This window comes from Castor canadensis, chromosome 14, assembly GCF_047511655.1.
Source record: "Castor canadensis chromosome 14, mCasCan1.hap1v2, whole genome shotgun sequence".
NCBI lineage: Eukaryota > Metazoa > Chordata > Mammalia > Rodentia > Castoridae > Castor > Castor canadensis.
The window spans coordinates 18,244,872-18,262,781 of record NC_133399.1 but is presented as its reverse complement, the minus strand read 5'-3'; the positions used below and the strand labels follow the sequence as shown (position 1 = coordinate 18,262,781).

Sequence of the window (17,910 nt, the reverse complement as noted above, 5' to 3'; positions counted from 1 at the left end):
GGAAGCCCAGGCCCCTGGACTACCTGGTTCAGGACCTGGGCTGGGCAGCACTATCACGCAGGTGGGCGCGTAGGAACTTGCCTCGGAGCTCATTTTAAAGCCTGATTCCTTTGGCAGAGTAGACTTAGTTGGAAAGTTATGCTCAGAAAGTTCGGAACGGTAAGACAGAATGTGCTACTTTCAAAGTTGAGTGAAGCACTTCTGCTGCTCAGGTCTAACGCTTCATCACTAGGAGAGGGTCCAAGGATTGAACTCACAGTGATGGATGAGGTTTACTGGAGCCAAACCTTTGACTCATATTGGTGATGAGTTCTTACTCCTTCCCCATCTCGAAGCTGTTGATATCTTGTGTAAGGAGATTTTTTTTTTTTTGCTTCTGGGGTGGGTGTAATACTGAAATCCTGCAACAGGCTGGACAGTCCTTTCTTTCACCTCTGGTGTTTGCTGCATGGTTGAGTAACATTGTGGACACTTCCTTACAGCTTAGATTTCTAAATGGCAGCTGGAAGTCAAACACATGAGTCAAGGTCATATAGTATGACCTTTTTCTAAAGGTGATGGCCTTAGGTGACATTCGTCCAAACTAGTCAGTATTGTGTGTTAAATTCACTTATTTAGGTAAGTGCAGTTTTGCATATACCATGGCTTTTATGAAAATGGACTTAATAAGTATAAATAGAGACTGTATAATTTTCAAAAATTTGAGATTCCTTTTTAGTCTCAGGTGACTTTAAACTGTTTGTGAACACACATATGTACAGTATATGGCCAAAATATATGTAATTATTAAAATATGAGGTAGAAAAAAAATTGCATTGAATGTGTAGACTGCTTTTGGTATTATGACCGTTTAATCAACCAATCCATGAGAATGAAAGGTCTTTCATTTTCTGATGTCTTCTTTGATTATTCTCTTCAGTGGTTTATAGTTTTCCTTAAAAAGTTCTTTGGTTTCTTTTATTGAACTTCTTTCAAGGTACTTTATTGTAAATGCTATTTACAAAGCTATTGTAAATGCTGCTGTCTTCTTGATTTCTGATATTCTTGTAGAGTATTTAGGGTCTGTTAGGTATAGGATCATGTCATCTGCAAATAGGGATAATTTGACTTCTTCTTTCCTTGTTTGAATCTTTTTTATTTCCTGGTCTTATCTTATTGCTCTTGCTAGGAACTCCAAAACTATATTGAATAGGAGTAGAGAAAGGGGGCATACATGCCATTTCCTGACTTATTGGGAACTGTTTCAGATGTTCTCCATTTACTCTAAGGTTGGCTGTAGGTCTGTCGTATATAGCCTGTAGTATGTTGAGAAATATTCCTTCTATTCCCAGTTTCTTCAGAGCTGCTATCATGAAAGGATGCTGAATTTTGTCAAACGCTTTTTCTGCATTGGGAGGACCATGGGGTTTCTGCCACTAGTTTTGATTATATGCTGTATTACATTTATGAATTTGCTTGTCAGGTATGAGTATAGGTACTCCTGCTTGTTTATGGGGTCCATTTGCTTTGAAAACCTTTTTTCCACCTTTTGACTTTAAGCCTGTGTTCATTTTCTTCAGTGGGATGGGTCTCTTCTAATAACATATGGCTGGGTCTTGGTTTTTAACCCAGTTTGCCATTCTTTGTCTTTTGATTGGGGCATTGAGGCCATTTACATTCATTGTTAATATTGAGATGTGCCTGTTGTTTTCAGTGACTTTTACTCCACTGTTGTTTCATTTTACTTATTCCTTGTTTCCTGGTCTGCTTGCTCCAAAGTGTTTATTCTTTTTTGCATTTAACTGTCTCACTTTAGTTTCATCTTCTGTATGTAAAAGTCCTCTAAGTATCTTCCCTAGTGCTGGCCTGGTTGTCATGGTTTACTTTAGTTTTTCCTTGTTGTGGTGGTTTTAATTTCTCCTTCAATTTGAAAGGACAGTTTTGATTGGTAGACCAGTATAGGTTGACAGTTGGTTTAATTATGTCTTTCCATGACCTTCTTGCATTTAATGTTCTAGTTGTGAATTATGCTGTTATTCTAATGGATTTTCCTTTATATGTGACTTGTCTTTTATCTTTTTTAGCATTCAGAATTCTTTCTTTGTTCTTTTTTTCATTTTTAAATTAATTTCAGGCATCTCACCAGTATACAGTATAGTTAAAATTAAAATGACTTGTCACCAAGTGTTTACAAAGGATACGAAGCATCTGTTGGTTAGTACACCTACTTTGAAAAAATTGCCAGGCAATTTCTTACAAAACTAAGTACCTACCCTAGGGTCCAGCAATTCATCTGCTATGTATTTACCCAAGAGATAAAATACACATAAATACAAACAGTTGCACAAGAATATTCCCAAGTTTACTTTATGATAACCAAAATTTTCTAGCATTCCTGGTGTCTATCAGTAGGAGAAGTGTGAATAAAGCTATGTTCTATCCCAACAAAAATTAGCAATAAAAAATTACTAAGACAGATAGCATTGGATAAGCCTCAAACATAATGTGTTACACAAAAGGCACGTTGTATGATTTTCTTGTGATTCTAGAGATCCAGAGCAGGCAATACTGGGTTCTATAAAAGCACAGATTCATGATTAAACATTTAGAACAGCATTTAACTCTACAAGAATGTGGCTGGGGATTTACTGGGAACTCTGACCTGTTGGTGACACTTAGTTGATAAGCTGGGTAGACAGCGTTTGGCTTCCAAAGGTATAAACATTTGTCCATATTCATCTCATGTTACACTTAAGATTTGTGAATTTCGTGCTATAGCAGGAAAAAATGCTATAAATATTCAACTCTAATGGCAGACGTACAAGGAGGGGGTGAAGGTATATTGATGTCTACAACTTTCATTTAGTGCAACCTAACTCAATGGGTTGATGGGTGGAAAGAGTGGATATATAATTTATAATATTTTTATATTTATTATAAATTAATATAACGTTACTTTTAGAAATTATGAATAGCAATTATATTAATTTTAGAATCTAAGTGGTGGTTATGTGCGTGTCATTGTAAAATTTATTCATCTTTTTGGTATGTTTAAATTTTTTCATAATAAAATGCAGTACTCACTCACTTTGGGTGCGTATACAGGCCTTTTATAACCACCACCCTCCATCCCACAAAGCTCATGCCCCAGTAGGCTGGATAGAGCAGGGCTGTGTTTGCTTATTCGAAATCATTTGGTTTTACTAAACAGGGCCGCGCAGCCCTTCCAGCTTTCCCTGGTGGATACCTTGGGTGGGTGTGTCTCCTGGGACCACTCTCGGAAGGCAGGGAATGCTTCTGCGATCATTCACAGTAGCCCACGTATCCCTTCCTTCACGCATCCATATTAGCTCCCACGTGCCCCTGGCGGGTGATTCTGGAGCAGCGGCCACTAGCTGGGTACATTGGTGGGGGCGAGATGTGTCTGAAGGGAACCGAGCGCCCTCTCACGGCCTGTTCAGGCCGGCTAAGCACCGGACCCCAGATCCCTCCTCTTTAGCACCCGGGATCTGAGCACCCGGGTGCAAGCACCCCATCCCCAGGTTGACTAGCAGAGCGCTGGCGTCTGTGGGCGGAAACCAGCGAAGGAGGCGGGCGACGGGGTGGAGTCGCTGCGGCTGGCAGCAGTGCAGCTCCACCTGTTGCCGCGTCGGAGCGCGCGGGCCGGGAGCGCAGAGCCAGGCGCGGACCTCTGCTCCCCGCCCCACTCGGCAGGGCAAGGCAGAGCCACGCAAGGAGGAAGCCGGGGACGGGCTTCACAGAGCAGCACGGAGCGGGTGCCCCAAGGAGGTGAGACCTGAGCGCAACCGCGGCACCCGCGCTCCTCGCAAGGTGAGGTCTCTAGGAAGAAGCCCCGGGGTTTACTCTGCAGGGAATGGGGGGCACTCAGCACGGAACCTCTGCCCACGTGAAGCCAGGGTGGAAGACATTTAACTCTCCTGGCAAATGCCCTTGGCTTCCTTTCCGGAAGCTGGACTGGCAGCGCCAACACGTGTGGACAAAGGACGCTCCGGTGCAGGGCCCAGAAACTAAGGGCGCTCTGGTCGAGGCAAGGCGGGGGAGGCTGCCCGGGGAGATGCCATGTTCTAACCCATGTTCACTCCCATGTTCTAACCCCCCTTTCTGCTCTCCGCTCTCTAGCTGGTCTGCCCGCCGGCTGCGCGCAATGTGGGGGCCGGGTGGGAGGTCCGAATCCACAGCCGCCGCCCCGCACAAGTCCTTCTGTCCGTGCGACTATTCCGGACCGGTCCCAGCCTCTAAACCCCGGCAGTCGGGTCGGTGATTCCGGAGGCCGGAGACTGGACGCGACACTGCCACGAGGACGCGCCACCGCGTAACCATCTGGGGAGGCATCTCCAAAACCCGCGGACAGCCGCACATCCTAGCCATCTGCGGCTGGGAAAGCTATGATCAAAGGAACCAGGACCCCGAGGTCCCGCTTACCCACCGATCTTTCCCGACTGCGCTTCACAGGAAGTTCAAATCCGCTGGAGTTTGCCTTGAAGACGTGCCACGCCTCCTCCCCAATGTGAGCCAGGGTGGAAACCAACCCAGCGCCTGCATCCACTTGCCAAGCAGAAGCGGACTGTGCGCTCAGACGCTCGGATCTTCAGCGTTAAGAAGTCAAGGCAGGGGTAGGGATGGACGGGGTGTGTGTGGGGAGAACAGCGGCGACAAAGCGGATTCGAAATCAGGAGTCAAGGCGGACGTGGGCAACTGGTGCCACAGGAGCGGCCCAGGCATCCGCGCGGCCTGGGGCAGCGCCTGGCGGTCATGGACGAGCCGGCCGTGGGGCATCCAGGGGCAGGTTGAGCACCAGCTGAGCCGCGACTTCTCTGGCACGTGGGCAACGGTCCGCGGGTGCCCATAGCTGTGTGGCTCCGGGGCTGCCCCCGGAGAACAGGCCATGGCCGGCCGGGGATGCAGCTGTGGCCCCGGGCACCTGAACGAGGACAATGCGCGGCTTCCTGCTGCTGGCGGTGCTCATCGTGCTCGACCTCCTGGGCGGCGCCGCGGTCTTCTCGGCACTGGAGCTGGCGCACCAGCGCCTGGCCAAGCAGCGCTGGTAGGAGCACCTGGCCACCTTCAGCCAAGGCCACAACCTGATCCGCGAAGAGTTGCCAGGCTTCCTCCGCCACTATGAGGAAGCCACCGGGGCCGGGATCCGGGTGGATAATGTCCGGCCGCGCTGGGACTTCACCGGCGCCTTCTACTTCGTGGGTACCGTCGTGTCCACCATAGGTGAGTGAATTGGCGGGTCTCCTTGGGGTTGGGGAGGGTCCACTTCCCCCACCGGGACAGGATTGGGCCTCTCTCAGACTTTCCCTCATCCACCTGGGCACCTCCTTGCTCCACCAGATGAGCTGTCTGTTGCCTCCTTTCTTTGTTCTCTGTGCTGAGTGTTTTAATTAGGATGTGTCTGGAGATGTTTCTTATTTGGTCCTGACAGTTTGGTGTTCTGTAAGCTGCCTGCACCTGAGTGAGTCTCTTTTTCTGGAAGGTAGGGACGTTTTCAGCCATTATTCTATTGAATAGGTTGTCCTTGCCTTTAGTTTGTATCTCCTCTACTTATTGTACACCCATGACTCGTAGATTTGGTCTTTTCATGGTGTTCTAGATATCTTACATGTTCCATTCATATTTTGTTAGCATTCTTTTATGATCTTTACCGTTTGGTGTTATTTGTCTACTTGGTCTTCTGTTCTGATACTCCATTTCAATTTGTTCCTCTCTGGTCACCTAGATTTTGATTGAGATTTTTATTTGGGATATTAAATTGTTTATTTCAGATTGATTATTTTTCAGGGTTTCCATATCTTTATTGATTTCCTCTTTGATATCATGGATAGTCTTCTTAATTTCACTCATGTGTTTGTATTCTCTTTGAGTTCATTTAGTTGTTCAGATCCTCTTTGAGGTCAAATACTAGCTTTTGTGTTTCTTCTTTCAGGTTTTTAATTATTTTTACTATCTGATATCTCTTCTTTTATGCAGCTGGGTTTTTTTGGTGTTTTTTGTTTGTTTGTTTGTTTGTATATGCAGGCGTTTAGATCCTTAATGGTGGAATTGGCTTTTAATAGAGACCAGCTGTTTTGTTTAATTCTGTGTTGAGATTTATGCATCTGGATTTGTTCTGGTTATTTTCGGTTATGGTTTTAAACCCCTGTGTTTCCGTATTTGGGGTTTTGAGTTTTTTTCTCCTGGTGCTTCAGCAGTTTTCCTCAGAGAAGGGTATTGTTGAAATGTTACCCCTTGCAGGGTTCTTCTTGTGATGTTGATTACCACTTTTCTCCCTCAGTGAGGGAACTGAAGTTCACACTCATTGGTAGGGTTACAGAGACTCTCCCACAGTCACAGTGGGGAGCATTGGTTCTCTGTGCACTGTGGGAGCAGGCCTTGTAAGACCTGCAGAGGAACTTATTGACATTCAGTGAAGGACCTGGAATTTCAGCTCTTGAACAGGAGAGATGGGATCTCCTCTAGTGAGGCACAGTGTGATGAACTGGGCCTCTCTGCACCTTGGGGAACAGGCCTTCTGATGCCTCCTACAGAGTACCTGGTTACAACTTTCCTTTCCTCAGTGGAGAATCCAGTGTTCTCACTCTTTAATGGGGGAACAGGGTTTCTCCCACTGTCAGGCACTGGTGGGTATGTGAGCACCTTGGCAGGAAAGCCTCCTGACAGCTGCAGAGTCCAGATTGTCACTCAGTGGAGGAGCTGGGGTCCCAGTACTTAGACAGGGGAGACAGGACTCTCCTGCAGGCAAATGAGGTGGGAAGTGCTGAGCTTCTGTGCACTTTTGGGAAGCAGGCCTTCTGGTGCCACAGACTAAGTAATAGGTTACAGCTTTCCTCAACTCAGTGGGGAATCTGGCATTTTTGCTCTCTAATGGAGAAGCAAGGACTGTCCTGTGGTTGGACACAGTGGGAAATGCTTGGCCTTTTTGTGCCTTAGGGCAGCGGGTCTCCTGGCAAGCACAGAATGACAGATTACCACTAATTGGAGGAGCTGGGTTTCTGCTCTTTGATGGGGCAGTAGGAACTCTCTCATGGGAGGGCTTGGTGTTGAGAGTTCAGCCAATTGTCACAGAAATCCTCATCCGGACCTCTGTTCCCCTTCCAGGACCATTAGGACCTTTGTGTTGTTATGATGAGGTGAGGTCCCAATGAACTGGAAGTGACCCCTGCAGAACCCACATTTAAGTGGCTCTGTGGCCTAAAGTGACAAGCAAGCTTTCAAGAGCAGACTTGTCTAGTCTGGCACCCCATTCCCCCAACAGCCTCCAAGACCCCTGATGGCCGCTATTTTCCTTGCCATGCTTCACCCACAGCCATCCAGCAGTGCCACCTAGGCCAGTCTGTGTGGGGTGGGTGGGGTTCACCACCTCTGCTTCCAGGCTGGACCCTTCCGAGTGAGCAGCCCTATTCCTCAACCTGCTCTCTGCCTGAACTCCCCTTTGCACTTAATTGAGAATGAACTGATCAAATGTTGTGCAAATAACTTATCAGAGCAGTATCAAAACGGCAACATTCATACATGGGAATTCTTGTGTTTTTCATTTTGCCCTTTTGTATGACAGTGGGGTTTGAACTCAGAGCCTCAAGCTTGCTAGGCAGGCACTCTACCACTTGATGAGGCAGGTGTCTCCAGCCCCACATGAGGATTATGACTATTGATTCTAGTTACATTTTATGTAACGACTATGTGATTCTGGGCCAAAAGTTAATGGATTTAAAACAGTCAAATCGGGCATTATTTGTCCTGCTTCTTGTTTTTTTAATTTTTGGGGGCATAGGGGTTGATACTAGGGTTTGAACTCAGTGCCTCATACTCATTAGGCAAGCCACTCTCTCTACCACTTGAGCCACTCTGCCAGCCCTTTTTTTGTTGGATCTCAGGAACTATTTCCACTGGCTGAACTCAAACCATGATCCTCCTGATCTCTGCCTCCAGAGTAGCTAGAATTGTAGAAATGAGTCACTATCACCAATTGTACATCTGTGTTTCCAATACTTGAGAGGCTGAGACAGAAGAATTTCCTGAGCCCTTAAGTTCCAAGGAAAACATAACAAGAAATTTTTTTAGAAAGTAAGTAAAAATATATTTTCATGACATACTATATTTCATTCCCTTATGAGTGCAAAGTACCTTAGGTCTGTTCCACTTTTTTTGTATCCACTATATTTGTGATCTTCAATGTGCTGACCTTTCCATTTTATTCCCAAATTTTAGGCCCAAAAAACCATTATGCACTATTAGAATATTTGGAAAATTTATTAATTCTATATTTATGGCATACTGAGGCCCTGATGACTTATCAAAATATTCCCTTTCCAGCATGATGCCTGTGGCTCATGCTTGTAATCCTAGATACTCAGAAGGCAGAGATCAGGAGGATTGAAATACCCAGCACACAAACAGGGCTGGTGGAGTTGCTCAAGTGTTAGAGTGCTGGCCCAGCAAGCATGAGGCCCTGAGTTCAAACTCTAGTACCACAAAAAATTGAATTAAAAAAGTTCCTTTTCCATATCTTATATCACTGAACACCACTGATGACCAAGATACACTTGATCTGGTAGATGACTAAGCAAAAGATTGTTGTCACCTTGCCAGGTTACTGACAGTTTCACATATTACACCTCTATACAGATTCTTCTGGGAAAGGTGCATCAGAGCCCACTGTTCTTGGGTGAAGTTCACAGCCACATCATCAAAGGTCACTGCCTCCTAAAATATTACACATATTGCCTAGGTTCAGGAAAGCTGAGACAGACTTCCCTGGTTATCTATAATCAATTCATAACAAGTTCCCATGATTCTAGTGCTGTGAACATACTGTCACACTTGTGGAACAGGGTTCCATGAGGAACAAAATGAGCAGGAGAGGCTGTTTTCAGCAAATGATAATAATTGCACAGCAGTTCAACAAAAGATGATGATTTAAAGCAATGGGTTTTGGGCTTAGCCTCACACCATATTTACCTGGAGAGCTTTAAACAGTGTTGATTCCTACATCTCTGTATAGGGATTCTGATTTCAGTGATCACTGGAACTTGGTCTTGAAAGATTCCAAACATCTTCCTTGGAGATCCTAACATTCAGTCAGGTATTAGGAACTCCTGCTGTGGGTTTAGAGGTGCATTAGCTGTGTATGACTTCCCTGTGTTTTCTATGGATTTTCCCCTTACAGCATCTCAATTTGGGTCTCAGAAAACAACTTTGCCTAGCTAAAATCAAAGAACAAATTCTGGATATTGTCAGATGTTTAGCTATGCTGCTGCAAAGGACAATGTATTCAGTGAACATATCATTTGCTTTTATGACACTTGCTGCCATAGTGTGATATTTCAGACATAGTAATTTGATTGTGTCTGTGCTGGAAAATATAAATAATCTACAACTACCAAAATGGATGGAAAGAATTTGCATACCTCTGGTGTGCTTTATGTATATTCTCAAATTTCTAGGGTGATTGGAAAATGTACTGTTGGCCTTTGACTTCCAAATTTAGTCCTTAGTCATTTCCCCAAGTTAGGCCAAGTCTTTCCAAAGTATTTCGTTAAGATCATTCCCATTGTTGAAGAATACTAGATGGACACAAATCCTACAGTTTTGAGTAAGTACTACGATCCATGACTTAAAAAAGCAAGGAAAGTTACATGAGTCTTGGTCCCATGGGTGTGTTTGGACTTTGGAGTCAGAGTTGATCCTGAGTCCTAGTATAGCTTAACTGCTTAATAGTTGTGGGACTTTGGACAAGTTCCTTGACTTGGACCAGTTGTGTAAATTTCACCCACAAAAAAGGCAGAATGCCAGTGACAGTAGCTCACACCTAGCTACTAGGGAGGCTGAGATCAGAAGGATAGAGGTTCGAGGTCAGCCCAAACAAAATAATTCATGAGATCCCCATCTCCAAAACAACTCCAGCAAAATGGACTGGAGGTGTGGCTGAAACCCTGGAGCACCTGTTTTACAAGTGCAAATCTGTGAGTTCAAACTCCAGTCCAAAAAAAGACAAAAAGAATGGAAAGAAAAGGCAGAATAATAATGAATACCAAAATTTCAGCAATTTTTTTATCCTTCTCTATACCATGACCTTGGCAATGTGCTTTAACTGCCCAATGAAAGGCAGAATGTTTTCCAGACTTGAATGTGGAATGGACTTCCATATTTTTTCTATTTTGTTAGGAATCTGCTTTCTCCATAGAATAAGCCCAGAGTCGCCTACCAGAGGATGAGTTGTCTTGGGGAGGAAAGAGAATCAGTGTGCTCAGGTTTAAAGCCAGCTTGCTCTCTGAACCTGAGATACTTTGTCAACCACCTGGCAACCACATACACCACAAGGAGCCTAGCTGTTATCATCATGATCTGCTGAGGAGCTAAACATGAACTAGTAAGTTTTATAGAGGTTTATTATCCAGTGATAATTAGCAATCCTATGGTAGGTAACATCCCAAGATTCAAAGACATATTGCTTAGCTCCATGGTAGACCACTTGCCTAGCATGGGCAGTGCCCTTGAGTTTGATTCTCAGATCTGGAAAAAATAACGCAGGGGAGAGTACTTTGTCTTTCCTCCATGTGAGGACATACTGAGAAGGCCACCATCTGGAAGCCATGAAACAGACCTCATTAGGAACTGAATCATCTGACACCTTGATCTTGAGCCTATAGAGCTGTAAGATACTAAATTTCTGTGTTTTAGCTACCTAGTCTGTAGTATTTCTTGATGGACAAGCAGTTTGATAGAACAGAAATACAAACTATCGCACACTAGTTTTGCCTGTTTCATTTCTTATAAGAACATTCAAATTAACATGTCAGCATCTAATAATGTGATGCTTTCATTAAGATAATGTTAAAGTATTTCACTGACATATGGAGAATTGATGACTTGTTATGTAAAATTTTACAGTCCATGAATATAGTAGTCTTTATTTATTTAATTATCTTTTTGTATTCCTTTCCTTTCTCCCCTCTTATACTTACATATTTTTGTGGTTAAATGTATTGCTAGGTAATTTCCTTTTTGTTTTTTCTGTTGTGTGAATGTTCTCATATACATGAGCACTATGATATGTTATTTTAATAATAAATTTATTGAATCTTTCAATTTCTAATAATTTTCAGGAAATTGCGTTTCAGGTATAAGTTATATGTAGATTATAATCTTTCTCATTTTTGTTTTTCTGTCCACTTGACTTGGCTAATATCTCTCAGAAAGTGTTAAATACATATTTGATGTACCATTTTATCCTCCTGTTTCCCCTTTAACTGATCTGCTGCTCTTTGGGCAATGATGCACAGATTTCTTTTTTTAAGAAGGAATATATGGGTTGTTAGTGGAGTGGTTCAAGTGGTAGAGGGCTTTTCTACCAAGTGTGAGGCCCTGAGTTCAAACCCCAATACCACCAAAAGAAAAAGAAAGAATACCATGAATTCTGTTTTGTTGCTGGTCTTTAATACAAATGAGATATGGCAGTGAGTTTGAACTTAGGACATGATGCTTGCTACATAGGCACTCTACAATTTGACCATGCCCTGGTCCTGCCCTGCCCCTTTTTTTTCAGATAGGGTCTTCTGGGTTTGTCCAACTGGCATACAGTTCTAGCCTTCTACCCATGCTTCCCATGTTGCTGGTAACTGGCATGTGCCACAACACCTGGGTTATTTTGTTGAAATGAGAACACTTAACTTTTTGCCAGGACTGCCCTGGAACCATGATCCTCCCAGTTTACTCCTACTAAGTTGGTGGATTAAAAGTGTGAGCCATAGTGTCCTGCACAAATAGATTGTTTTAAAAAATGTATCTTTTCCAGTGTCTATGTGAATGCTCATATGATTTTGTCCATAGAGCTATGAGTACAATCACATATATTAATTGATTTCTTTTTTTTTTCATTTTTCTTTTATTATTCATATGTGCATACAAGGCTTGGTTCATTTCTCCCCCCCTGCCCCCACCCCCTCCCATACCACCCACTCCACCCCCTCCCGCTCCCCCCCCCTCAATACCCAGCAGAAACTATTTTGCCCTTATCTCTAATTTTGTTGTAGAGAGAGTATAAGCAATAATAGGAAGGAACAAGGGGTTTTGCTGGTTGAGATAAGGATAGCTATACAGGGCATTGACTCACATTGATGTCCTGTGCGTGGGTGTTACCTTCTAGGTTAATTCTTTTTGATCTAACCTTTTCTCTAGTTCCTGGTCCCCTTTTCCTATTGGCCTCAGTTGCTTTAAGGTATCTGCTTTAGTTTCTCTGCATTAAGGGCAACAAATGCTAGCTAATTTTTTAGGTGTCTTACCTATCCTCACCCCTCCCTTGTGTGCTCTCGCTTTTATCATGTGCTCATAGTCCAATCCCCTTGTTGTGTTTGCCCTTGATCTAATGTCCACATATGAGGGAGAACATACGATTTTTGGTCTTTTGAGCCAGGCTAACCTCACTCAGAATGATGTTCTCCAATTCCATCCATTTACCAGCGAATGATAACATTTCGTTCTTCTTCGTGGCTGCATAAAATTCCATTGTGTATAGATACCACATTTTCTTAATCCATTCGTCAGTGCTGGGGCATCTTGGCTGTTTCCATAACTTGGCTATTGTGAATAGTGCCGCAATAAACATGGATGTGCAGGTGCCTCTGGAGTAACAGTCTTTTGGGTATATCCCCAAGAGTGGTATTGCTGGATCAAATGGTAGATCGATGTCCAGCTTTTTAAGTAGCCTCCAAATTTTTTTCCAGAGTGGTTGTACTAGTCTACATTCCCACCAACAGTGTAAGAGGGTTCCTTTTTCCCCGCATCCTCGCCAACACCTGTTGTTGGTGGTGTTGCTGATGATGGCTATTCTAACAGGGGTGAGGTGGAATCTTAGTGTGGTTTTAATTTGCATTTCCTTTATTGCTAGAGATGGTGAGCATTTTTTCATGTGTTTTCTGGCCATTTGAATTTCTTCTTTTGAGAAAGTTCTGTTTAGTTCACGTGCCCATTTCTTTATTGGTTCATTAGTTTTGGGAGAATTTAGTTTTTTAAGTTCCCTGTATATTCTGGTTATCAGTCCTTTGCCTGATGTATAGTTGGCAAATATTTTCTCCCACTCTGTGGGTGTTCGCTTCAGTTTAGAGACCATTTCTTTTGATGAACAGAAGCTTTTTAGTTTTATGAGGTCCCATTTATCTATGCTATCTCTTAGTTGCTGTGCTGCTGGGGTTTCATTGAGAAAGTTCTTACCTATACCTACTAACTCCAGAGTATTTCCTACTCTTTCTTGTATCAACTTAAGAGTTTGGGGTCTGATATTAAGATCCTTGATCCATTTTGAGTTAATCTTGGGATAGGGTGATACACATGGATCTAGTTTCAGTTTTTTGCAGACTGCTAACCAGTTTTCCCAGCAGTTTTTGTTGAAGAGGCTGCTATTTCTCCATCGTATATTTTTAGCTCCTTTGTCAAAGATAAGTTGCTCATAGTTGTGTGGCTTCATATCTGGATCCTCTATTCTGTTCCACTGGTCTTCATTTCTGTTTTTGTGCCAGTACCATGCTGTTTTTATTGTTATTGCTTTGTAATATAGTTTGAAGTCAGGTATTGTGATACCTCCAGCATTGTTCTTTTGACTGAGTATTGCCTTGGCTATTCGTGGCCTCTTGTGTTTCCATATAAATTTCACAGTAGATTTTTCAATCTCTTTAATGAATGTCATTGGAATTTTGATGGGAATTGCATTAAACATGTAGATTACTTTGGGGAGTATCGACATTTTTACTATGTTGATTCTACCAATCCATGTGCATGGGAGATCTCTCCACTTTCTATAGTCTTCCTCAATCTCTTTCTTCAGAAGTGTATAGTTTTCCTTGTAGAGGTCTTTCACATCTTTTGTTAGGTTTACACCTAGGTATTTGATTTTTTTTGAGGCTATTGTAAATGGAATTGTTTTCTAATTGATTTCTTAATATTGAACTTTTTTATTATAAAAGTAGTTTTCAGTTCTCATAGTCTATTGTTATTCTTCAGTGCTGAATATTAGTGTTTCCTCAGACTCTGCAGTCATTTCTACTCTTTCAATCAAGTTCTTTGAGCCATTTCACTCACTCTGGCTCCAGCTGTGACTGAGGTTTGACTGCCTCTTAAATCTTTATCTTCACCTTAAATCCCCTTTCTGAATACTGGGCCATATCCAATGGCCAGTGGGCCAACCTCACATACTTGGTTACAGAAACCTCAAACACAATGTACCTAATATCATTTTAACGTCTGCCCATCATGCCAATCATTCTTGCCCTTTATTCAAAATTACTTTATGTTCTATTTCTACCTGCTTGTCAATAAATCCAATTATCACCTTAGGTACAAAAAACTAGTACAAAATTCTATTCTTTCCTCCTCTTTGGAGGTGCTGAGAATTGAATTTTGGGCCTCATGCTTGCTAGGCAAGTGCTATACCACTTGAGCCACACCACTAGTCCTTTAGCATTTTTTAGTCTGTTGTTCAGAGAGGGTCTCATTCTTTTGCTCAATAAACTATGATTCATATATCCCCACCTCCTAAGTAGCTGGTATTATAGGTATGGGCCACAATTCCCAGCTACTAGTATGAAATTCCATTCCTGCTTTTTCTTTTTCTTTTCTTTTTTTAACAGATAAATTCCTAATCATTTTCCTATTGATCTGTCACCTGATATAGATGGTCATGTTTTGCCTTGAATGCTTTCACTTTTACTCTCCTTTCACTCATTTGCCATTCTCCTTTCATGGGATGACTTTCAAAATGTGAATCTTGTCAAGTAACTTACCACTTTTTTTTACTGGTACTGGAGTTGAACTCAGGTCTTTGCACTTGCTAGGCAGGCTCTCTACCACTTCAGCCATGCCCCAGACCTTTTTGCTTTAGTTATTATTTTTGAGAGAGGATCTTGATTTTTTCATAGGCCAGTCTCCTATTCACACTTCACCTACAGCTGAGATGCAAGCAGTAACCACCATGCCCAGTTATTGGTTGAGATAGGTTCTTGTTAACTTTTTGCCTACGCCAGCCTCTAGCTGCTATCTTCCTATCTCTGCCTCATGTAGATAAGAGTATAGGTATGACACACTGTGCCTGGTTTTATCACTTTTTACTGGCCTCATTTTTTTATACCCTGTCAAGTGGGCTGTGTTCAGTTTTTGCTTTGACAGTTTTTTGTTATTGTTCTTTTTGGTGGTGGTACTGGGTTGTGAAATCTGGGCCTCATGCTTGTAAGGCAGGTGCTCTACCACTTGAGCCCCTCTGGCAGTCCTTTCTATGTGTGTGTTGAGTATTTTCCAGATGGGGGTCTCACAAACGACTTGCCTGGGCTGGGTTTGAACCATGATCTCCTGATCTCTGCCTACTGAGTAGCTGGGATTGTAGTTGTGATCCACTGGCAACTGACTGGTTTTGTTTTTGTGTGTGTACGCTGGCATTTGAACTCAGAGTCTTGTGCTTTCTAGGAAAGCACACTACTACTCAAGCCACTACCTCAGCCCATTTTTTCTTTTATCAGTTATTTGGAGAAAGGGTCTTTTCTGTGGGCCAGACTGGCTTCCAAAAGTGATTCTCCCATCTATGACCTCCTACAGGAGGCGTCACTAACTTTTTGCCCTGGCTCTCCTAAAACCACCCAGGTTGATTTTCACCTCCCAGGTTGATGGGATTATGAACATGAGGCACTGTGTTTGGCAGTTGTATTCAGTTTTGTTTTTGTTGTTGTTTTGTTTTTGGTGGGACTGCAGTTTGAACTCAAGGTGCTCTTCTTCTTGAGCTGCCCCTCTGGTCCATTTTACTCTGGTTATTTTGGAGATGAACTCTCCTAAACTGTTTCCCAGTCTGGTCTCAAGCCTTGATCCTCCCAATCTCACATTCTCAGGTATCTAAGATTATTGGCTGGTGTCTGGCTTCTATTCAGTTTTGTGTGGTTCTCAGCAATATTTGAATTTAGGAGGAAAACATAAGCGTACTTATGAATGTTCATTAATTTATAAGTAATTCACTAACAACATGGAATTTAAATCATTAGAATTAATTGGGCTAAGTATTTAAATACAATGTCAGCAGATTATGAGTTATGTAAACATGTAACTGCATATTCCCCCTACCCCCATGGATCATGGTATTAGTGTTTACACTCAGGTTCTTGTAAGAAATCTATTTTCTAACTGTGTTTGATGTAGTTAATTACTACATGAACTTCCTTCTTAGTACTGTCTCTGATGTATCGCACATGTTCTGGCAGATGGTTTTGATTTTCATTTCTTTCAGTAAATTAAAGTTGTCTTTTGATTTATTTCTTACCCATTCAAAATGCTGTTTAATTTCTATGTATTTGTACCATTTCCACTGTACCTGGTATTGTTCTAATTTTATTCCATTGGATCAGAGAAAGCACATGCTATAATTTCAATGTTTTTAAATTTGTTGAAAATTATTTTTTATTGAAATGTTTGGATTATCATTGATAATCTGTGCTGATTAAAAGATTGTTCATTCTCTTAGCTGTTGAATATCTTATATAAATGAAGGTTAGGTCCATTTGGTCTAAAGTAAGGTTTTACTGCAGCATTTTATTTTGTTTGAGTGATTTGTCCATTGAGGATCATGGTCATTGAAATTCCCATGTATTATTGTATTAGAATTTCCCTGTACTTTGTAGATCTAATAACATATATAATTGGGTGCTCTCAACATTGGGTGGTATTTGCTTAGTGAAGGCCCAAATGTATTAAATGCTTAAACATTCGTGTTATTTTTGTCATTTAAAAAGTATCATGTGGGTTAGTTTAAAATTATCTGGTTTTCGGCTTAGAAATTTATTCTTCTGCCTGATTAATTCTGTTGAGTATTTCAGTTTTTTGAAAAAACATTTCTCCTTTTTAGTAGGTTTGGGATTTGAACTGACAGTTTCACACTTGCAGACACTCTACCAGTTGAACACTGCCTCCCATCCATTTTGCTCTGGTTATTTTGGAGATGGAGTATCTTGAAATTTGCCCAGGCTGACCTTGAACTACACTCCACCTGATCTCATTTTCTAAAATATCTAGGATTATAGCTGTGAGTGACTGGAACTTGACTCTTTTTAAAATCTTCTATTTGAGTTGTTCACCTCCAGATTTCTGATTGGTTATTTTTATGATTTGTATCTCTCTGTCTCCAGCTCATTTCAGTAATTCTTTGACTACTATCCTGTATATATTCTATAGCTTATTTCGTTTATTCCTGTAGGAAATCAGTGGATGTATATAGATATCATTCTACTCATCGGAAAAAATCCCGAATGGGTACCAGTGTGGAAATAAACGTATTCCTTTTTCAATGTTGAACCAAGTTCACTGTTCAGAAGGCTATATAATTCATCACTGAGTGCGTATAATGACAAACTTATGTCAAATTTAGAAATTTTATTTAAAAATTTTCCTCCATTCAAACATCTACATTTTTTCCTCTGGCTGTAATAATTTATAAATCTATTCCTTTTCCAGGTGGAGGCCCCTCCCCCACCCAATGTTGCCATGGCAGACCTTGTGTCTTGTGTTGAAGTGATCCTCCTGCTTCAGAACCCAAGTCAGTGATGCTATAGGCATCTGATTGGTTATTGCCCAACACAATAAATTCAAAATCCTTTTGTATGATATTCTCAAAAACAGTAAACATCACAGTATACTCAGCAATGAATATGGGCAGTCTTACATCCCACATATTCAGATCCAAAAATCATAGTTCCATATTACATTTTTGAAAACTCAGTCATAGCAAAAATGATCTAGACCTTTTCCATGGCTTTATGGGGAATCATTATGGTTACACCTAGTAATGCAGGACTTTATCTATGACTCCTCAGTGCTTATGGCCACACCTGTGCAGTTCCTGAGCAATGTTTAAGATGTATGAAGAGAGGGTAGAGCACGATT

At 42.0% G+C, this 17,910-nt stretch overlaps 1 pseudogene; it reads left to right on the top strand.

Moving 5' to 3' along the window:
- Nucleotides 1-4,789: 4,789 nt before the first annotated feature.
- LOC141416132 (potassium channel subfamily K member 13-like) lies at nt 4,790-17,571 on the top strand (annotated as a pseudogene).
- Nucleotides 17,572-17,910: the final 339 nt, after the last annotated feature.